This window comes from Jaculus jaculus, chromosome 1 (genome assembly GCF_020740685.1).
Source record: "Jaculus jaculus isolate mJacJac1 chromosome 1, mJacJac1.mat.Y.cur, whole genome shotgun sequence".
NCBI classification, from domain to species: domain Eukaryota; kingdom Metazoa; phylum Chordata; class Mammalia; order Rodentia; family Dipodidae; genus Jaculus; species Jaculus jaculus.
The window spans coordinates 172,104,669-172,128,627 of NC_059102.1; positions in this window are offsets into that span (position 1 = coordinate 172,104,669).

Sequence of the window (23,959 nt, forward strand, 5' to 3'; positions counted from 1 at the left end):
CTTAAACAATAAAGGCTCTGGCTTTAGTTGATGATACAAAGGACATTTTTCCCTCTAGGGACTCGACATTGGTCCCAGCAGTGTGGCCTGCAGCAGCTCCAGCTGCCTGTTGCTCCATTATGCAGTGTAATGACACCCACACCTCCCGCTGGGGCAAGCTGCCGCAGCTAGCCCAAGGCTGCCATGCCTCCCAGAGCAGGTGTGTGAAGGGCACTTGGTGTCATTTTCAACAGCAACACCCAGGTGACATCCCTAATTATAGTCAGGGAAAGCAGCGCTCAGGAGGTGGCAATGAGTTGTTGGGTGTGACAAAATGATTAACACCAGAATACTGGCCAAGTGGGGCTGCTGAAGTCATTTCCTGAGGTCCTGATGGAAAGTTTGGCCCTCCCATTTCTTTAGAGGGACTCAGTTCTTGCTTTCACCCTTTGTCCTGGGAGCAAAGCAGATGTTACAGGCAAGAGGAAGGCTGCTGCAGGCTGCATTTGGCTATGGAATTGAGGATCAGGGTAGACAATTGCAGGGTGGGGGTTGTCAAGAACTTCCTCTGCTGTTGAGAGCCACTTTGCTGTGTGGAGAAGAACGGGAGACCTACTAAGGATCTGTTGGAGTAGATCTTGTGACTTTGGGAAAGATGCCTCTGTTCCACCGATAAGTCAGCTCTTACAAGCTTTCCCTCGAAGGGTTGGTGGAGACTGAAAAGGAGTTCTCTTGGGTAGCCTGCTGCAAGGCCTCTACAGCGTGCCCCACAATCCCTGCTCTGCCTCCAGTTGTCCTCAGAGGGAGGTGTGCTTAAGCCTTGTCATGCAGATAAGGTTTAGGGAAGTGAAAGCCCTTTGCCTGGTGTCTCCCAGTAAGTATGTAGTGGAAAAACGGTTCAAGCTCCAGAGACAGAATCCTATTCAGGGCAGATTCCAAAGCTGGTGGATGTGAAGTCAGGAGTTTGGCTCCCACAAATTGTTCTCCCCAACTTTCAGGCCCTGCCACTCACTCCTTCAGCCTGCCTATCACAGCCTGGAACGTAAGCCTCGAGTTTTTCCGTCTCCTGTGGCCTCTATTCAGAAGTGAAAAAAAAAATCATAGTGCATATGAGGGTGAGGGGATAAGTCGATAAGGAGACAGTGATGGAGAGAGACACCCTGATAAGTGACTGGAGAGCCACAGGGAAGCAGACACTGTTGAGCTGTGGGGGGCAGAGGTGCGATAAGGGGATAAGGAAGATGAAAAGGCTTTTGGGAGCTGGATGATAGAAGGAGAGGAGCAGAGAGGAGATAAAGGCCTGAGTGAGCAATGGCCCAGGAGTAAGGGATGCGGGCATTAAACAGGGATGAAGCAGACAAGAAACAGAGGGGGTGGATGAGGAGAGAGAGAGACGGGGAGAGAGAGAGAGAGAGAGAGAGAGAGAGAGAGAGAGAGAGAGGGAGAGAGAGAATGAATGGAGGTCTCTATTTATAGTTTCCAGCCTCAAGCCTCTCTGTAGTGTTTGACATAATCTTATTCCCCTTTTCCTTTCCTCCTTTCTTCCTTTCTTACTTCCTTCCTTCCTTCTTTCCTCCCTCCCTCCCTCTTTTTCCTTCCTAACTTTGTCCATTCAGCATTTGCATTCCAAAATGTGTTCCAAGGGGAAGGAGGTTAGGGGAAGGGCGGAGATTAGCACAAGGGGAAGAAGTTGTGGTGGAGACAAAAGGCAATGAGACAGAGGTTCTTAAAATAAATTGTCTGTATTAAACCCAACTCGATGTACACCCTCTATGTACAACAAATACATCCATATTAAGTGTTGGAAATCTAGGGTGGGTTACTACACATTCTGGTACATAGAGACTGAATATTCACAGTCAAAGAGTAAAGTGCTTTGCAAGAGACAATACTCCCATGGAGAAAATAGGGTTGTGCACAATACCACCAAGTGATAGGTGGTTCTTTCTGGTTGCCTGGGCAAAGTGGGTTTGAAGTGGTTATGAAATTTCCTAAGGGAGAGCTTCATAGGCAGAATGTCTAGAAAACACAAGGCCCTGGAGCTAGCTGAGAGTGCTTGGCTTGAGGGACTGCATTAGGACAAAGAGGGAGATGCTATAGTGAGTTGGAGAGGTGGAGAGGTCATAGCATACAGATCCACAGAGCATAGGTTTTGTCAAGCCTAAGAGAAAGCCTGTTGGGGCTTCCTCAAGGTGAGACTCAGGGTGTGGTGGAAAAAGTACTGGGCTGGTCAGAGGACCCACTTTCTACCTCTGATTGTCTAACACACTGTTTCCTCGAGTAAGTCCATTCTCTTCTCTGGGCTTCAGCTACTGCTATTGGGAGCTTGGATAATGAGACCACGTGACCTGGAAGGTCTTCTTGGCCCTGATGTTCAATCGACATTATAGCAGTTGGTGAGCAGCATCCTTAAGCCCCAGATCTCCTCTTCTTTCCTTTGGTTTCATCATATAGGGCTGCACTGGCCCAAATCCCTCTCTCTCTCTTTTTGTTTTTTTGAAGTAGGGTTTCACTTTAGCCCAGGCTGACCTGGAATTCACTATGGAGTCTCAGGGTGGCCTCGAACTCTCCGTGATCCTCCTACCTCTGCCTCCCCAGTGCTGGGATTAAAGGCGTGTGCCACCACACCCGGAAAATTTGTGCATATTCTTGATCAAGGATCTTAAATTCCCTGAGTTTGAATTTCCTTATTTGTGTGGTATATGTATGTGTTCATATATGTGCAAGTACCCTTGTGTACAGCTGAACATGCATGTGTGTAGAGGCCAGACGGCAACACCTGCTTTGTTTCTCAAGCTCCATCTACCTGGTTTTTTTTTTGTTTGTTTGTTTGTTTTTGAGGTAGGGTTTCATTGTAGTCCAGGCTCACCTGGAATTCATTCGGGATTCTCAGGGTGGCCTCAAACTCAGGGTGATCCTCTTACCTCTGCCTCCCAAGTGCTGGGATTAAAGGTGTGTGTCACCATGCCTGGCTTTTTTTTTTTTTTTTTTTTTTGAGACAGGGTCTCTCACTGGCCTGGAACTTGCCATGCAGCCTAAACTTGCTGGACAGCAAGCCCCAGGGATCATCCTGGCTCCATCTCCCCATCATTGGAATTGAAAGTACAGGCTATCATGACCAGCTTGCTTGCTTGCTTTCTTCTTTCCATCTTTCTTTCTTTCTTTCCATCTTTCTTTCTTTCTTTCTTTCTTTCTTTCTTTCTTTCTTTCTTTCTTTTTCTTTCTTTCTAACAAAGGTTACAGTCTTATATGTAACTCTTCCTTTGATCCACTTCCCCTGAGGGTTCTCCTCAGTGGGACTATTGGTATTCAGTGTAGTATAATTAAAACCTCAGTCAAATTCTGGGTGGGTGAGGGGGTGTGCTTCAGGAAATTTCTATCCTCACTGTGGCTCTTACAATCTTCCTACTTCCTACTCCTCTTCTGCAATGTCTCCTGCTTCTTGGCATGTCTGTTAGCAGTCTGATTTAGTACTAAGTTCATTGCACCTTCTGGGTTTATGCTTTGATGTGTTTTGATTAACCACTGTGTCTGTTGCTATTTCCTTGGAGTTGATTGTCAAGGTAGAAGTAGGAGCGACGTTCATGTCACTGCTTCCTTTCCAACTCCCCCAGACCCTAGTTGCTGTGGTGTAGGTGGCATGTCTTCTGGTAGGCAGTTGGGTATCTTTACTTGTCATACTGGTAGATCTTGGATCTCCCCATTATTCTTTGCTATTGTAAAATAAAGCAGAGTCTCCAACAAAGAGTGAGAGCAGCTTTGCTTTAGAGGGGTGTGTATAGTGGTTTGAGAGACTTCTTGATGTGTACGCCCACTCTACTTATCCAGAGAGTTATGTGGTTATGGGTTATGAGATGTGAGAACAGCAGTCACTGTGTGTGTGTGTGTGGGTGGGGGGGGGGTGGTCAAATGCCTCTGAACATTCCCTTCTACTCTTTGGCTCTTACAATCTTTCTGCCCCTCTTCCACACAATTTCCTGAGCTGTAGTAGGTGTGTTTTAAGTCTGTTTTAGTGTTGTGCTCTCAGCAGGGTCTGGATTCCTCTTTGGCGCATTTTGTACATCCTCAGTGTCCGTCAGGGGCCCTGGCGCTGGTTGTCAGGCTCGCCACGGAAGCAGCGCTCTTGCTCATCTCGCCAACTCCTGTTTCTCACCTGGGCCCTGGCTGATGTGTGAGGAATGGTTGATCTCCTTGGTTCTCGCTGCCTCCTGAAAAACAAAAAAGATTCTCTGAAGGAGAGTGAGGTCAGCATAGGTTCGACGGGATAAGCATTGTAAATTAATAGAGATTTTGATGGGTGTACCCTCTCTTTTGACTGAAGACTAATGGAACTTCTCATTGGAGTCCATGATCTTGGTCTCCAAAGGATTCTGACTTGGTTCCCAGCTCCAGCTATGAGTCCCTTTCCACTGAACAGCTCTCTTAGCCAATCAGAGAGCCATAGTTATCCACCTAGGTGCCACTATTGCATGGGCGTGCCCATCTTGCCAGGCTGGCTGGTTTTCTATGGCAGTGCCCCCTGCTACCACACAAAGTTGTTGCCATTTCCCCCAGTAGCTTACGTAGCACTTCCCAGCAGTACATGAGCGGAGCATCTGGGAACTGGCTTCCTTCCAGATTCCAGCTGATCTCTTGATGTTCTGTGTGAGCAGCATGTGGTGTCTTCGGCAACAGGGTCTTTCACCTCAGGTGGGTAATTAAGTGCTTTGACAGAAGCCTCTCTTATCAACAGCTTAATGTGGGTTGCAACAAATTTCTGGTACTGGGAGTTATAAGATAGAGCCAAATGTTTTAGGGTTAGGCTTTATCCCACCCTCTCCAGGGCTCTTCTTACAGAAATCCATGCTTACTCCTGTTAAAGGTTGTATCATTTATTCTGCTGTCCAGGAGAAAGGTTAGGTATGTACTTCTTGTCCTGCTGGTCAGTTTTGTGGCTTTCAGGGTCCCCTGCTTATTCATGCTGTTGGTGATATTCATCCCCCAGCAGCTTCCATGGCATTCTCCCATGCTATGAGGTTCTGCTAAGAGAAGACTGGGTTTCCTCTCTGTTCCCACGTGGTCTCAGTGTCCCGTGACAGAAAGTAGCCTATGGTGTCTTCAGCAACATTTTTTTTTTTTTTTTAACCCTTTAACTCTGTCAGGTAACCAAGTGCTTTTGCAATGTCCAGGATTGTTTTAGGGACCACTTGGACCTCCCTGACCAATAGCTCAATGTCAGGGGCAACTCTATTCTGGTCCTTAGATTTACTGGCCAGAGTCAGTGACTTTAATACTAGGCTTTCGCCATGTACTACTCATGCCAAACTTTTCTTACATGGGTTCTCTGAATCAAACTCAGGTCTTCAGCATTCACTAACTGGGCTACCTCCCAGGCTCCAGTCTCTCATTTGTGATGTGGCAGTAATACTGTTCCCTTCATGAGGCTGTCAGGAAGGAGGAAATGAGACAATTACTTAAAGGACTTAACTCAGCTGTACTCAATTAACTATTAATACTGGTGTTAAAGACTTCCAGAACTTTACTTTGAGGTTAGGTCTGTCACCAGAGCATGGGTGAAAATGTCCATCTATTGACTGATCACGTCTACTTCAAAACCAATGCCCTTTTGCTGGCACCTCCAAATAAACATGACCAAACCCAAACTCACCTTATCTCTCTCCTCCTCTCCCCTCTACCAGGCCCCTTATCTTGGTTCATGGCACAATGATTTTTCTCAACCCTAGTGCTCAATCTCAGTGTTATCTCAGACTTCTTTCCCCACATCCAAATCACTCTCCACGCCCTATCACCATGCTCCATGGTTTCATCCCTTGTTTTCACCCTGTGTGCCTTCCGTTGGTCCTCTCTTACCCTCTACCTGCACTGTAGGCTAATCTCTAAACTGGCTTCTGCTTTGTTTCTTTCTCCTCTCCAGTCTGTGATCCGTCATCATTTCTTCTTAAATACTGTTGCCAGGGTGGCTGTAACTTGTATCTCTAATAAAGTCACTTTTATGCTTAACTGTCTTTTCTGTCTCCCTAACTTAGGACACCAGATAAAGCCCATCACCCCAGCCTGCCTTCAAAGTATTTGAAATCTGATTCCTACCTATTTTTAAGGACCTTGCATAGTTCTACTGCGACACATGCTAAAGTTTAGCAACACTAGTCTTCTTAACCAACCTAAGTGTGGCACAATGCTAGAGTTTCTCCCTTTGCCTGGAATCAATCTACGCTGTGGTGTGGCTCATTCAAGTTCACCCATACCTAGAATTTGAGCTCCATGGAGCCTTTCTGGATGTCTATGCCAGTCTGTTTATTCTACTTACATATCATCCTGTGCCTACCTAATATATATGTTTAAATAAATGTGGTTTTCCTTATGTTACATGTTCTTCTCCCCTAGTAGATTTGTGAATTTCCAGAGGATGAGAATTAAGTCTTGGTCATCTTTATATTGTTGGCTAGATCTATAAATCATTTAAGAAGTCTAAGAAGGGTCATGAGTCACATGGAGCTCAAACAAGACCCTTGATTCAGTGCCCACTTCCCTCTTACCCCTGCATAATTTTATTCTTTTCTCCATTGCTCCCTTCTTGGCAAAGAGCATCCCCATCCACCCATTTTCTCAAGCTCCAAAACTGAGCGTTTGATTTCTCCCCTGCTCTCCCAGCCTAGTGCAATCCTTCATCAAATTAAAAAAAAAGCCCATCCTAAATTCATCTGTTTTTATCCACCTAACTGACTCCCAAGTAGTCACCTTGTGTCTGTCCTAATTGCCCCTAGTCTCCTGTCTGAGGTAAGAATGATATATATATATCATGAGATATATATATATATATATATATATATATATATATATATATATATATAATTTTTTTGAGAGGGAGGGGGGAGGGAACTGGCACACTAGGACCTCAGTCACTACAATTGAACTCCAGACTCTTGTGCCACCTAGTGGGCATGTGTGACCTTGTACTTGCCTTACCTTTGTGCATCTGGCTAATGTGGAATCTGGAGAGTCCAACATGGATCCACCGGCTTTGCAGGCAAGTGCCTTAACCACTAAGCAATATTTCCAGCCCAACAAAGTTATTTTAAAATAGTAAATATATGGGACATAGAAATGTTTTAGGTGTGAATTTCTTTGTATTTATCATGATTGACATTCACTAGGAGATTTTATCCATTATTTATTCAAATACATTTTTTTCTGCCTAGTTAAGTCCTTTCCTGTGGACTATTATACTTCTGTGTAGTTTAATAAATCTGGGTGCTGTGCTATGCTAGTACATGCTTGGATGGACCATGTGATGGCTAATTTTGCCAATTCAACCCAGGATGTAGACTGGGTTAATTGAGGGGGATGATCCGCCTTGAATAAGAGTGACACCATTCAATGGGTTGCTGTCTCGGACTGACTAAAAAGGAGGAAGTGGTCCAAATCCCAACATTCACCACTCTGCTTCCTGACTCTGGATGCAATGTGGCCAGCTACCTCATGCTCCTGCGGCCATCCTTCTCCATTGTGATAGACCTTATCCCTTCAAACTGTAACAACAAAATCTTGCTTTTAAAAAAATCTCTGTGAATACATATGGTTGTGTGGGTAGGTGTATGTTGTGCTTGTAGATGTATGTTCATGTGAGTGCATGTGTGCAGGTCAGAGAATAAGTTTGGGTGTCGGTCTTCACCTTTCACTTAGTTTGAGTTTTTTTTTAGTTTATTTACCTACTGTGTGCCTAGGCTAGCCAGCCCAGCAGCTGGGCTCAGCCTTCCCTGCCTCTTCTCACCCAGCTTCATGTGGCTTTAGATTCTCATGCTTGTAAAGCAAGTGCTTGACCCAGAGCCATCTCCCTGGCCCTAAACATTGTTTTTTGTAGTTCTTTGAATATTCTTATTTGAATAACTTTTGCAACTAAATATAAGCCCATTTAGAGACCATTCCTGCGGAATGAGTTCTTTCCTGAATATCCTGAGTATACTGAATATACACCATACTTTCCTATTTCTGTTTTTCCTTTTCTTTTCTTTTTTCTACTTTTTTTTTTTTTTTTTGAGATAGAGTCACATGTATTCCAGGCTGGCCTAAAACTCCCTATGTAGCCAAGGCTGATCTTGAACGCCTTCTGCTTCCACCTCCCAGGAGCTGGGATTACAAGCATGACCTACCATTCCCACTTTATGCAGTGTTGGGAATTGAACCCAGGGCTTTGCACATGTTGGGTAAGCACCCTACCAACTGAGTTTCAGCTCTCGCCTTGACTTTCCTATTTATTTGCTTGTTTTACAATGTTTCTTTCTTTCTTTTTCTTTTTTTTTTTTTTAGCATTGTTAAAAACAAGCTAATTTAGGTATAAACCTGTGGCAGCCCCCCTGGGCTGTGATTTCTTCCAGGTGTCACTCCAGCTTGTTTGTTTTAGCAGCTGATCCTGGGGGTGTGTGGCTGCTGACATGTCTCTTTGGTTTTTAAAATTCCTGTTTGATTTTAAGCCTGGCTTCTAAAGGGTTGCTTTTGTTTGCTCTTAGTTTAGTAGGCAGCCAAGGTTTATTCACAGGTTGTGTTCAAATACCTTGCATTAGTTTTTTGTTGTGGTTGTTGCTGCAGTGTTTAATTTTCACATGGTTAAATGAGGTTAAGTGTATTATCTTACAGCAGGTCATAAGATCTCCGAAGGTCACACTGTGCTAAGATCATGGCATCTTCAAGGTTGTATTCTGTTCTGGAGGCTAAAGGTGGCAAATATATTTCCTTGCTCTTCTAATTTCTATGAGACTCTTGCAGTCCTCAGCTCGTGGCCTACTTCCTGTCTTCACAGCCATCAGGGTAGGTCAAGCTCTGCTCATATCACATCTCTGACTCAGATGAAAACATTCTGTGCTTTTAGAGAATCATGTAATTAGATTGAGCCTGCCTGGTTAAATCAAGATCATTTCCATCTCAAGGTCCTTAGCTGTAATCACATTGCAAAGTTCCTATAAGGTAATATAGTTGCAGGGTGTGGGACTAGGACTTGGGCATTTTCGTAAGGTAGGGAGGCAGGGTGAAAGTATTCAGCCTGCCACATACCTGAGTCAAGCAAGGCCCCCACACAGTCTGCTATCAGAATGGTGGTGCTGGGGCCGGGCCGGGGAGGCACATCCAAATTCAGACATTTTCAAGTCTTGTATCTTGTCTTCCCATGTACTTTACGTCCTTGTCAACCAGAAATTATATGGAGTGTTTGTCAAGCCCCTTTAGGACGTTGCTATTTCTTGGATCTCTTTGTTACCTTTTTGGTTAGTCTTTCAACCTATTGCTTGCTTCAACCAGGATTCTGATCTTAGGTTATTAGAGCCTCGGGCTTTTCCAGCTCACCTTGTTTTACTGACAACAGTGGTGGTTGTGGATTTTTAAACATTCTTTCCAAGCCAAGGGAATCCCCACTACACAGCGAAGTTGGTGGTTTCTATGTCCATTACCACTGGGCTAGATCCACCTCCCTGACCAAGCTGGACAGGGCTCAGCGGAGGATGGAAGTAGGTCCCCAAACTCAAACCATGGATTCCCACAGCTCATACTCATAGTTCAAGTTTGTTTGTTGTATCTTTGGTTATGTTCCAGAGCTCTTCAGCTGTTGTTTTGAGAACTTTGTTTTTAGTATTTATGATTGCTTTTTGGAGAACGTATTTACTGCCCTCTCATTCTGCCAAGTTGGAGAGTTTGGTCTGCTTATATTTAGAATAATTAATGATTTTGTTGGTTTTATATCTACCCTGTTAGGATTTGTTTCTATTTGTCTCATTTATTGGTCATATTTTCTTCCATACTTACCTTTTTGAGGAAATTAAATGTTTTTTAAAGTTGTGAGGTTTATTTTTATTTATTTATTAGAGAAAAAGAAAGAGTAAGGGAGAGAGAAAGAGGGAGAGAGAGAGAGAGAGAGGGAGAGAATGGGTGCACTAGGGCCTCTAGCCACTGCAAACAAACTACAGACACATGCACCACCATGTACATCAGGCTTCTGTGGGCTCTAGGAAATTGAACCTGGGTCCTTAGGCTTCATAGACAAATACCTTACTTGCTAAGCCATCTCTCCAGCCCCAAATCAAATATTTTTTATTGGTTTATTTTCATTTCTCTGTTGACTTAAAATACTTAGTTATGAGGAGATAGCTAGCTAGCTAGATAGATAGATAGATAGAGAGAGAGAGAGAGAGAGAGAGGCTCTCTCCCTAGCTTCTTGCCACTGGGAGCAAACTTCAGATGCATGCATCACTTTGTGCTTCTGGCTTTATGTGGGTATTGAGGAATTGAACCTGGGCCAGTAGGCTGTGCAAGCAAGTGCCTTTAATTGCTGAGCCATCTCCCTTACCCCTTTATTGACTTTTAAACTATAACTCTTTGGATTTTATTTTAACACTTTTCTGGGAGATACAAACATCATTAGCCCTTCAAATTTACCTTTAATTAGTATTTCATTACTTCATGCAAAACACACGAGCCAGGCCAATTCCACCCATATCTGTTCTATGACTGATTTATATGATAAACACATACATAAAATTTACCCCACAGTAAAATACTAATTCCCTGCAGACCCACATTTGCACTCGGTATAACTGTTTTTAGCCAGAATAATTTTTTCTTAGCATTCCATATGCCGAAAATCTGTTATCAATGAAAGTTCTCACATGATGTTCACCAAAACATAACTCAAGGAGACTCAAAAGTCATCAAAGCAGAAAATCTGATGCTGCTGAGCGATCAACTTTAAAGGAGACTTGTAACATACCCACCAAGGCTCAGGAGCCATTGTGGAAGAGGGGCAGGAAGATTGTAAGAGCCACAGCATAGGAAGGTGCATACTGAGACATTGTACCTCTCACTGAGACTGACTGGTACATTCATGACTAAATACCAACAATACTTGGATCTTCAGCAGAATGGGGGCAGGGGAGAGGGAACATAAGAGTACAACCTGATGGGAATATGACCAATATGCAATATGTTCATACTATCCAGTTTGCAATAATAAAAATAATTATTTTAAAAAGCATGTTGGTATGGCCCACAATTGTATAAGTGATGTGACCTTTCCTTTTCTTCTTGCATTTTGAAGTTGCTATTCCTTTGTCTTGCTCCTGTTGTTTATTATGAACAATAATTTATATTATTATTCTTGTATGGTTTATTTGTCTGTTTTGAAGATCCGCCCCTCTTTCTTTCTTTTTTTTGAAGTAGGGTCTCACTCTAGTCCAGGCTGACCTGGAAATCATTCACCTGTCCCAGGCTGGCTTCAAACTCAGTGATTCTCCTATCTCTGCTGGGATTAAAGGTGTGTGCCACCACTCCTGGCAGATTTTTCCTTTTTTATATTTTATTTTTGTTTATTCATTTATTTGAGGGAGAGGGAAAGAGGGAGAAGAGGGAGAGAATGAGTATGCCAGGGCGTCTAGCATTTGCAAACTAACTCTAGGTGCATGTACCACCTATGCATCTGGCTTATGTGGTTCCTGGGGACTTGAACCTGGATCCTTTGGCTTTGCAGGAAAGCACCTTAGCCAATAAGCCATCTCTCCAGCTCCAGATTTTTCTTGGCATCTTTAACTTTTAAGCACATTTTATTTGAATTGACACAGATGTGTGATGACTGAATTGCTTGTGTTTATAAGTTGTTTTAAAATTCAAGTTTGAGATACGATTAATCTCCTCCCATTTCTTTCTCTGTCCTCAGATTACAAACATACTAGTCAGCTTGCTGTCCGCCCATAGGTTAATACAATTCTCTACACTTAAGAAGTTGTTTTCTCGCTGGGCATGGTGGCGCACACCTTTAATCCCAGCACTTGGGAGGCAGAGGTAGGAGGATCACTGTGAGTTCGAGGCCACCCTGAGACTACATAGTGAATTCCAGGTCAGCCTGGGCTAGAGTGAGACCCTACCTCGAAAAACCAAAAAAAAAAAAAAAAAAAGTTGTTTTCTCTATTCCGGTGTTTTTTATGTCTATTATTGTACCTTACCTTTCTTTCTTAGATTTTTTTTTGGTGCCTCCATGTGTGTAGTATGTGTTGCATATGGACATGCGTGCAGATGCAGGTACTCTGTGCCTGAGTGCAAAGGCCTGAAGGGAACACAGATTGGGTGTCTCTCCTCGGTTGCTCATCTGCTTACCTCCTTGAGATAGGGTTTCTTACTGATTCCAAGCTTGATGTGTTTTTGAGCCACAGTGATTCTTTGGTCCCTGCTACTCACAGGACTGGGGTTTCCATTGTGTATGGCTGCACCCAGCTCTTTACATGGGTGCTGGGAATCGAACGGATGTGGTCTCTGGCCCCCTACCCTCTCATGTATGCATGGAAAGCATTCTTAACCACTAATCCATCTCTTAAATCCAGAATTTCAATTTTAATGTTTTCCACTCCAGTGTGATTCCCTCTTACAAATTATGCTCATCTTCCCATTTAAGCCCTTGGACATAATAATGATTATTTTAAAGTCCTTATTTGCTAAGTTTCAACATTTAGGACATCTTGGAAACTTTCTGAACTGTTTTTTCTTTTTTTAAATTTTTTAAATTTTTATTTATTTGATAGTGACAGACAGAGAAAGAGGCAGATAGGGAGAGAAGAGAGAGAATGGACGTGCCAGAGCCTCCAGCCACTGCAAATGAACTCCAGACGCGTGCACCCTCATGTGCATCTGGCTAAAGTGGGACCTGGGGAATCGAGCCTCGAACCGGGATCCTTAGGCTGCACAGGCAAGCGCTTAACCGCTAAGCCATCTCTCCAGCCCATGAACTGTTTTTTCTTGATTTTAGTCCACATAGTCCTGTTTTACTCATATGTAATAATTTATCAATTGACACGTTGACCCTTTTAGACAACACACTGTAGAAAGTTTGTATAGCACAACTTTCTTTTATGTGAAGCTAGTTACGTTGTAGCAGATCAAATTCCTAGTGAATTTATTTGGCCCTGCCAAGATTGATTTTATTCTTTTTTTTTTTTTTTAGGAAGAGTCTACCTCATGTTTTTTTGTTTTTGTTGAATTGTTAACTCAATCCATGAAGTTTCAGCAAGTTTCTTTTATACTAGAATCTATACTGAATTCTACCCTTCCTCAGACTATCTTTGCTTTATAGAGTCTTGTTTTGCACGTATGGGGGCCCACATCTGCCACTGAGAATGCTTTGTGATCCCCAGAGAAAAGTCTGGGGTGCTCCCTTAACACAACTATCTGTTTGTAAATTCTAGAAGCTTCTGCTGCCCACATCATCTAATCTACCTTCTTACTAGCAGCGATTGACCATTCCCCTTTTAGGCCTCTCTCCTTGCACTAGGAAGGAAGAGCACAGTCAGAGCCAGTGACGTCACACCTCTCAAGGATCACAGTATGAGCTCCTATCATTGCATATGCCTGGAAATATTTCTACCTATATTTTGCCCAATTTTATCATTGTTTTCAGCAAGAAGGAAGGATGAAGTTCTTACCCATTATCGTTTAATCTAAAGTAGTTCACTTATTATAGAGGAGTCCTTTGCAGATATCCAAGTACCCCAGTGCCTTAAATTAATAGTTGTGGAATGAATGAATCATTTGCAAACAATATAGGAGTTAGATTACAATGAAGGCATTCATCTTCTTTTTCTCACCCCAATCCTTCTTCTCTGAGTTGACTGCTGGTATTTCTTGCATATTTTTACAGAGCTTTTCATGCATGTATATGTATGTGCATGCATATAAAATGTTGCTTTTCTCCTAAATGGAGTCATACCACTGTACAATTAAATAGTTATCCCTTAATTTTACAATTTATTTTAAAAGCTATATATCTGGAATTTCTCCATACTGCCACAGATATGCATTTACCATTCTGTTAAAGAATTGAGTCATTTTATGCAGTATAGATAAAACTATAATTCAGTTAATCACTCTCTAGCTCATCTTAAAGATTTTTGAGATTGTAAACCCAAAGCTCACATTATGTGAAGGGACATCAATGGCTATTCTCAAAAAATTTTTTTTGATACATGCATTGAGTAGCCACTCTGAGCAGAGCAAGGCCCTTATTCAGAAGAGTATATGGAAACATTGAAGTAGAGTTTTAGCCATATATACAAACGATTGCCACCTAAAGCCACCTAAAGGAGGTGGTTGTCAGTGTTGGAGAGGAACAGAAAATGATTTTGTTGGGTATGGGTACAGAAAAGAGAAAGTGAAGGGAGAGGTGAAGAAATGAAAGAGAGCTGCTTAATTCTGGCACGCTGGCTGGCGATGGTATAGGAGAGGCTTTTGGAATAAGCGTTCCAGCTGTGGAAAGTAGCACCAGTGTGGAGAGGAAGAAGGCTGGCCTGAACAGTTTGTGGAGGAAGGAATGCCACAATGAGAAACTGAGAAAACAGGTTGGCGCCAGGCAAAAGTGTGTATTAAGTGCCAATCCAGGGAAACGAACATTCATAAACATTTGCCTGTTAAATGCATTTATAATATTGGGAAGATTAGATTCATGGCTTAGGGTACTTTCTAGAGACAGACTCTTATAGGAACAAAGTTCTACCAAATGTTGTCCAAGCTCACCGCAGCCTTTCCACGTTTGTTACCTGAGTATACTTTCCTTATTTGTTCCCATCTGGTTCAAGATGTCTGGGCTGAGTTTCACTGTGAACTCATACTGCCTCCCTGTGCCAGCTTTGTGCATAGCATCTGGCACAACTTCCCCAGACTTGGAGGGGATTAGGGCTCAGAGAGTCGGTCTTGTGTCTTGTGTACATGATGCTTAATACTTCATTCAGTTTTTTCATATGGGGAGACTGACTTCATTACTAATGACCTTGGGATGAGCAGTCATGTTTCTTTCACACAGAAGCACACGGAAGGGAAAGGACAGAGTCTGTCTCTAGGATCTGTCTCTACCAGCCTTCTAGGCTGCAGGCATGGGGTGGAGTCGTCTGCCCGCTCCTGTGGGAAGGCTGACTCCATGGCAGGGTGTCCCCACTCCTTAAGCCATGGCTACCTTTCTGATCAAGGAAAGCATTTTTTTTTTTTTTTTTTTTTTGTGAGTGGGCTGGTTGCCTTCCTTTCTAACATTAATGAGAATTTCTGAATTAGTTTCTGAGTACTTGGGAGGAGTCATGATAAATCAAGACAACAAAGCCTAATTTCTGGCTCATAAGGGAAACTGCATCATCTGACATTTATAGTTCTCTCACTGCCTGAGAGTTAGTTTAATGGCTTCATCTGACTTTAGGGTCCATCTAAGTACTGTACCTCTGAGCTACATCCTCAGTCTTTTAGGGTCCATCTATATCAGGCCATGCCTTGTCTTCTCGCCTCTACTCTTGGCACTTTCCCTCACTTAGGAAGCACTACTATTCTCTGCACACATTCCCTCTGCTTGGAAAATGTTCTTTGCAATTCTTCATTCTGACCTGTGTTAATGATCCTTCCTCAGGGCTCCAACATGCACCCAAGCTCTGATCTGTCTGAAGTATTTCCTGAGCATAGTGGGTTCCAGCACATATGTCTGGAGTTTGTTTGCAGTGGCTAGTGGCCTTGGAAGGCCCATTCTCTCTACATATGCCTCTTTCTCTCTCTAAAATAAATAAATAAAATAAAAATAAGAATATTCATGCTGGGTGCAGTGGCATACACCTTTAATCCCAGCATTTGGGAGGCAGAGGTAGGAGGCTCGCTATGTGTTCCGGGCCACCTTGAGACTACATAGTGAATTCCAGGTCAGCCTGAACTAGAGCAAAACCCTACCTCAAAAAAGAAAAACAAACAAACAAAAAATCAGCATAGCAATTTTTTTCTCTGTATACTTAGTTGGCTTGTGTGAAAATCCACATCTGATAATGGATATAATATGGCAGGTGAAATTACATACATGGAATATTACTATTCCCTGCAGGCTTTCATGAAACATCGAATCAGAATATTAGAGAAATGAAAGCTGAATCAATAAGAATGTAAACAGAGTGGCAGAACGTTTTTCAGTCTCTACCACAACACCATGTGGGCCAGCCTCTGAATCCATGCATCCCATGCCACCCTGAAGGCACCGTCACTCAGTGGGTAGGAGTATAGGTAGGTTTGGAGCCAAATGACTAGAATTTAAATTTCACCTCTGTCAGCTCGCTCGAGTTACTTAAGCAATGGCTTAGTCTCTCTGTGCCTCAATGTCGTCAAATGGGATAGTGCTTCTTATCTAATGAGCTTGCTTCAGCTCGGTGCATTAATGTCCTCCACAAAGCACCCTGAGCAGTGGCTGGTGTACATGTCAGCTTTGATGAGATTATGCTGGCTTTTTGCTCATGGGGTTTGACTGTTTTGCTTTTGTTCCCATGTCAAGTAAAATAATGAGGCTAAATAATGACCAGGCAGAAGGTGAGATAATACATCTAACCAAGGATCGGCTAGAAACCGAGGACAGAAAGGCTCTTAGTAATTCTTAGTCCATGGGGAGGAAATATTTTTTCCTAAGGTTACATAAATCCATTTCAATGTATTGACTCTTTTCTCTTGCCTATTATTTGCCAACCATTATCTTCATTTCTTTGGGTAAGTGGATGAATAAGAAATAGTTCTTGTCTTTGCAGAATATTTTTTAAAAGCATGTAAGAGGTAAACTGAAGTTATTGTGGGCAAAATTTAACCCAGGAAATACAGGATTAAATGAAATGAAGAGGTGTTTTTGCCTTTCAGTTTACTCATCTCTTAGGGAATTTCCCTCTCACAGTGCATAACAGAAGTTCTTCCCGTGGGGTTTGTATTTTGTAGCAAATCCTGTGAAAATGTGACTGTGGCTTGAAGTCCACAGAGTATTTTGGGTTGGGGGAGACATGAAAATGGATTGACAACAAATTGACTGGTGATGAGACAGAGGAGGAATGCTGACTGGGTCTCAGGCAGACTTAAACTTGCCCTTGAGAGCACGGAGCCCACTTTCATGGGCCTAGTGTTTTTGTGTAAATGAGATTTCATTCCAAGGACAGTGAAGAGCAGTCTTAATCAATGCCCCAGAGCAAGCCAGGCAGCGACCAGGCCAAGGAAGCGAGCTGAAGCAGAAATGATGGACGCATGTGTGTGCTCAGCCTACTCTTGCTGCGCTGCTTGTCTTAAAGTTCAGTTTATCCCCTTGAAGTAGGTGCTACTGGCACCTGTCTTTCACTGATGGCAAGACAGGCATGAATCGGTCAACACTTTGTCCAAAGAGCACACAGCAGGCAACTTGAGGAGGTAAAGCTTGAATCTGAGCAATGAGACTCTGTCTGGGCTTGGAGCCATAGACGGACAGGTAGCTTTGAATGTGATGTGTGTTTGTCCTTGCCTACATCCTGTGCGCAAGCATAGACCAAGTTTCTCAGGAAACCGTACTTGTTGGGCACTTTGATCTACCACTGTTGTCACAATGAGGCGGAGAGATTGAACTTGGGATGTGCAATGTGGCTCCTTGTGTGGGGGAGAAAAGAGGAAGGATCCTTCCCTTCCCTGTGCAAGTCCGTCTTTCCCCTCACTCAGGGGTTTGCTCAGGTCCTGCCTTTGTGTCTACCACCGTCTCTGTCCTGAGTGCTCTACTGCACTCGCCTGGGGTGCTTCCTGTGAGTACCCTTGTTTCTGAGTTATTTCCACAGGCCTGTGGATGTTTCCTCGACCAGCCACAGGTGCATCAAGGCAGGGCATAGTTTCTATGCTCAGGTTCCTCACTCCAGAGCTTTCCCCAGTCATTATTGTAAATCGAGTAAACTAGTGAGCACACCACCGCTGGATAGAAGTAGTTTTAAATGTTTACTACTTATTTACCAGTGCGTGTGTGTGTGTGCACATGCGTACTGGTGTGTGCATGCCACGGCACACATGTGGATGCCAGAAAACAACCTCTGGGCCAAACCTTGCAGTTCCACCTCATTTGAGTCGGGGTTTCTCTCCAACTCCTGCTGGTGGTGTTCTTCTGGCTTACATTCACTGTGAGCTCCTGTCTGTGCCTCCCGTCGGCCTTCAGAATGTGGAATTATAGAATCCTGCCACTGTTTCTGGCTTTTTACATGGGGTCTCAGGATCAGACTCAGACAATAAGGTTGAGCAGTGAGGACTTTAGCCACAGTGCTGTTTCCCCAACCCTTAGAAGTAGTTTTAAAACCTTCTTTCAAATGGCAGTACTGTAAGTAGGACTCAGTTATGTTCACCAAATATTTCTCTCTTTTCACATCTAGGTGCAGGGAAATGTGGCATTTCTTTACTTCATTTGAAATTAAATATTTTATTTATTTATTTATTAAAAAGAGGGAAAGAGAGAGAGAGAGAGAGAGAGAGAGAGAGAGAGAGAGAGAGAGAGAGAGAGGATGGATGTGTCAGGGCCTGCAAACGAACTCCAGATGCATGCACCACTTTGTGTGTCTGGCTTACTTGGGTATTGGAGAATTGACCCTGTGTCCTTTGGCTTTGCTTGCAAGAGCCTTATCTGCCAAGCCATTCTTCCAGCCCTCATTTGAAATTAGATATGGCCCTGTATGATATGTGAGTGGAAAGGATATGAGTGCTACTTCTGAGGAAAAGGTTTAAATGCTATACTCTCCCTCTGCATTGGTGATGGCAACATTTCAAACAGTGGTGTCCTGAGTAGCTCAGAGCAAAGTCCTTCACTGAGCTACAGTGGGTTTATTGCACAGTAAGCAGTGAGCCTTTGACATTCAAACTACTATGATTTTAATATTCTTTGTTTGTACAACCTAGCTTGCTCTGACTGACACTGCACATCTCCCTGGAGGCACTTTTGAAACTCAGTCTAGTCAAGCACGAAGAAAGAACAGACAGGAAATAAGAGCTGGAGTAAGAGGCAAAGCCCTGCTGTGCTCAGTTCAGGATCCAATGTTAGGAACTGCAGAGGAGTAAAAATGATGTAGTACTGAGCACCATGGAGATGATCAGTGGAATGTGAAGGGCCATTTGATTTATGAGCCATGTTGAAGGAGGTGATGGGGAAAAGGGAGGGTGAGATATACAGTGATTTGTAGCAGAGATTGGTGCATTCTATTTTTAAAAATTTTTTTTTGTATATTTTTATTTATTTTTTTGAGAGTGACACAGAGAGAAAGAGGCCGAGAGAGAAAGAGAGAGAGAGAGAGAGAGAGAGAGAGAGAGAGAGAGAGTGAGTATGGGCGCACCAGGGCCTCCAGCCTCTGCAAACGAACTCCAGATATGTGCGCCCCCTTGTGCATCTGGCTAACATGAGTCCTGAGGAATCCAGCCTCAAACTGGGGTCCTTAGGCTTCACAGGCAAGTGCTTACCCGCTACACCATCTCTCCAGCCCGGTGCATTCTGTTTTGCTCACACTTTTCCGGTGTGTGTGTGGGCACTGTAAGCACATTGAGTACACATGTAAGCTCACCTGTGCGTGCTTGCAGAAACCAAAGGAACATGTCAGGCGTCCTCCTCTATTGTTCCCTGTGGCAGAGTCTCTAACTGAACCTAAGGCTCAGTTTTTCGGGCAGACTTTCTGACCAAGGAGCCCCAGTGACCCTCTTGTCTTTACCCCTCTCGGTGTCGGGGTTGTGGCATGTGCAGCTGCGCTTGGCCCTGTATGTGGGTGCTGGGGTTGGAGCTCAAGTCCCCAGGCTTGTGCAACTGGACTCTCTCCCCAGTTCCTGCCCACACGTGGGTTTAAGAATTTGTACTAGTGCCTTTGTAGCACAAAAGGTGGCACATCTGCCTCAGAAAAATTTGCGCTAGGTACCATTGTTTAAAAGTCCAGGGCTGGAAAGAGGGCTCGGTGGTCAACTGCACTTCCTGAGCAAGTATGAGGGTGACCAAGGAAGACAATGAACTTCAGCCTGTGGCCGTCACAGGTGTGTGTGCCCCTACACACGAACATGCATACACTTGTGTGCATCATGCGTACACACACACACACACACACACACACACACACACACACACACACGGCTTTAGCCAGAGGATTGGGAAGTCCTTGGTTCTGGCTCTGCAACTTGGCCTAACTCCATTTCCCTCTGTACAAATGGGCCAGATTGAGAGAAGATCAAGGTGGAGGCTGCTGCAAGAGAAAGTGGAAAGTGGGCAGAGAGGAGTGCGGGAGAGGTCTCAGTGTGGAAGAGAAAGTTACATAAGACTTTAGAGAAACTCTTCTGGTGGAGAGGTTGTTTTCCGCTCAGCAGATGAAAGAAGATGGGGAACAAACACAGAGAACAAAGGCAGCAGAGGAAACCCAGGCAGCCCCAGCAGATAAGTCAGGGAGGAAGACAAAGGGAGCTAAATTTAAACAGAAGAGAAAAGATGCCTCAGCGGGGCCAGGAGCAGTCTATAAATACCTTGAAGGCAACAAGCTCCAGAAAGAAAGGAAGGATTATTCACTGTCTCCTCAGATATAGGACAGAGACAAGGGCCAGAAGGAAGCTGAGCTGGCGTCAGGCTGCTGGCTCCAGGGAATAAAATGATGTTTGTGTTGTGGAAAGGAGGAGCAGGGAGTGGGGGCACCGGCTGGCTGCTCGCAGTGGATCCCCTCCAGCTTGTGAGAGGGACTACAGAGCCCACTAGCCCGTGTTTACCTGCTTCTCTGCTGCCTAGGAATGAGTCCTCTTGCAAGGACAGAATTCTCTCCCTGGTGGATGCAGAGACCTACTGGCATTTTCCCATGACACTTCACTGCTTTCCCTTCCATCCTTTCCTTTTGTAAATGGGGATAAGAGCTGTTTACCTAACAGGGGTGATGTGAGGATCATGAGGTTTTTCTGTGTAAAAGGCTTAGGAAGCCTTGAAGCCTGTGGCAGAAGCTTGCGTTGTCTAAACATCGCCTGCCTTTGTAGGAACTCTTTGTAAGCTGGGCGGTGAAATTCAGCGCAGTAGCGAGGAGCCCATCCTGGGCCTGGCTTACTCTGGTCTTTCCCTCCCTTGCTTTCTGTTGCCTCTCTTCAATGATCTCCCATTGAGTACTCTCTTTGGCATATACCTTGGATTCTAGGAGTGACTGGACTGGTTGATAAACATCCTTATGGAAAGGACTGAAGCCACTGTTCTCAAACAACTGCGAGCCTCCAAGAACAAATCACACAAGGATGAGATCACTCCAAATGGCAGTGATAATCCAGTGATGGAGGGGCTGCACCCTGGAGCAGGAGCAATCACTATGGGAGCCAAGTTGCTCTTCTCAGGTGACTATGGCAATAACAAAGTCTCTAGAACCCCTTGTAGAAGCAGTGAGATAGTGATCAACCAGACCCCTTACTGCACCAAGGCTACCTGCAATGCCATTTGTGTCAGCCTCAATTACCCTCTACTTTGTTTCCTTCACCTTTAGAGTCTCAAACTTCTTTTCAGCTTTTTGAAGACAGGCCTGGCATCACTGACTGCCATCTGTCCTTCACAGGAACCCATGCGCCCTTTGGGTGTCTTAGTGCCACCACAGGGGCAGCAGTTTAGCTACAGGTAGTCCAAGAGCAGAACAAAACAGCGCACTGCGCCTCAGGGAAATACTCACAGCCCAGTGAGGACAGCAGGGTGGACTAGGTTTGCCAGAGTGGTGTGGGACAGAAGGTAAGGTTTGCAGGGCTGGATCGTACGGGGTCTCGTGGGCCATGACAAGGTCCCCTGTGTCCTGTTAATAGAGGGATTCAGTGAAGATCTTGGGGCAGGGTGCCACAGTGGCCTCTTCATTTTAAAAGGTTTTGTCTGTATCCAGGGTTTGCAGTAGACTTAGGTGAGTGGCCTAAGCAGTGCTGCTCCCCTCATGCTACCTGGGAGTGCGGAGTGTGGAGTGTGGAGTGTGCGTGTTTGTCAAATTTAAACGACTATATCTGAGACTGAAGGTTGATCTTGAGACTCAGTGGAGACTGATAAGTGAAAGTGCTAATTAGTTGACTGCGAGTGTCCAGGAAACTGCTGAAACTGTGTTTCCTTGCTTTAGTAGAAGATAATATACCACACCCACTACTATTTTTCCTGGGGGGAAACGCCACCCTAGCGTCCAACTTCCGTCACTGAGAAACAGGGCCAGGTGCCTCCCCTTATTCAATCTTTTTGCCTGTTTTTATTGTGTTTGAGAAATAGAGGGCTGGGCAGAACAATACCATCATTAAGCTCCCTGGAGAGTCATGTGGCAGAGGAAGGTGCTCATGCTCATGGGCAGCAGAAAGCTTTTGGAGCTCTTACCGCTTCTCATTTATGCTGAGCAGGCTTTCTGCTCTGTGGCGCTGTCCACGCAAGCAGAGAAGGACTCTGCCATGTTCTCATCACGCACTCTTGCACTGGGTCAAGGAGTCAAACTCCACACTCAGGAAAACCAACCCAATCATGCCCTTCCCAGAAATTTTGGCATTAGATAATATACTTGTTCAACTTGCTGTGGATTTTGACCTTCTCAGATGATGTAGAACTGAGATCTGAAGGGACCACAGTGAGAGAAGTAGAAAAAACAAGTACAGAACAGGAAAGTTCATTTGTGGAGAGAATGAATTAGACAGAACTAGAATGATCATGTAGTGACAGAGTGAGAAGAAGGAAGAGAAGGAAAGCAACAACAAAAACAGCAACATAGGTGAGGAGGAAGAATGAACAGGAACGATGGCTTCTGAATGGTTTTTATCACGTGTGCATGTGTGTGGTGGATATATATGTGCTCACGTGTGTGGAGGCACATTGTGTAAGGCACATTTATGTAGGAGCCAGAGGTGGACTTATGGGGTCTCCCTCAGTCACTCTCCACTTTATTCTTTGAAACAGGGTCTTGTTTAACATAGAGCTCATCTATTCAGCTACAATAGCTAGCCCATGGGCCTTAGGAGTTCCCTGCATCTGCCTCCCCAGTGCTGGACTTACAGATGTGCACCAACAGGGCTGGCATTTTACATGGGTTCTGGGGATTGCGGCAAACTCTTTACCCACCGTGCTGTCTTCCTAACCAATGAATGATTTGATTTTGGCTTCTAGATGCTACTTATAAGTTCTTCCAGTGAACTCTTTTTTGAGTTACTTTGAGAGATTTTCTGTAACCAAACAACTGGACAATAGCTCATCTTGTTCCTCCACAGTAAAGGAAAGCTACACCTAAAAGTTCTAGAACATTTTGAAAACTGTGCTCCATCATGAGCTTTCTTAAACACTGTCAAGGTCTCTTACCCTTCTGGCCAGGCAGTACCTCTTCAGGACTATTTAAATGCTTTTTGTTATATCTCAAGCTAATTACTTGTACTTCATGATATATCATTGTGTTTTTTTATATTCTATCCTCTTTTCTTTACAGAAGGCTTTTGTCATTTTATTTTTCTGTTGAATAGAGAAAAATTCCCCAAGAATCCCAAAAGTTAAACTGACAGGAAAGAAGAACAGAGAGAGAGAGAAAAAGAGAGAAAGATTAGACGGAGAGAGAGAGAGTGAGAGAGATTATAAAATGCCTTTAGCCTATTGAAGAAAATCCCAATGTGTGATTTCGTTTTCTCTGGGAAAATTGCACTACTTTAAGAAAAGGTGGCAAAGTGTAGCTGGGGGTCACCTGGGTAGAAGCACTCCTTCTGTAACACTAGATCCATTACTTACCACCACTTTAAAAATTTTTTCAGCAATTTGGAATACAAACAACTTTAAGTGATTCTAAAAAGATAGTTATCTAAAATTGAGGTTTTCATTCCCTATGTCCTCTAGGGCTGATTGAACATTTTCTCTCAGTTTTAGGTACACAATAAGTCAGAGCAAGGATCCCAGGTCACACAGGTTCTACATGCTGTCCTCTTAGAATGGCTTTGACCAAGTTCTTTAACCTCCTTCTGTCCTTTCTTTACATAAGACAAAAGAAAGTCTTTAAATGGACAGGGAAAACAAATCATGCTTCATTGTGTACTCATTCAATTTTCTGTATTTCTGGAACTTCTAGTACCAGATATGTGGGTTTTGCTTCCACACCAATCAATTTCTCTACTCTCGGGACACTCTGAGCATATCCTACATTCATATATGGCACCTTGGATCTGGATTTAGTGCCAGATTTCCAGGTTAGGTAGTTACTCTCCCAAA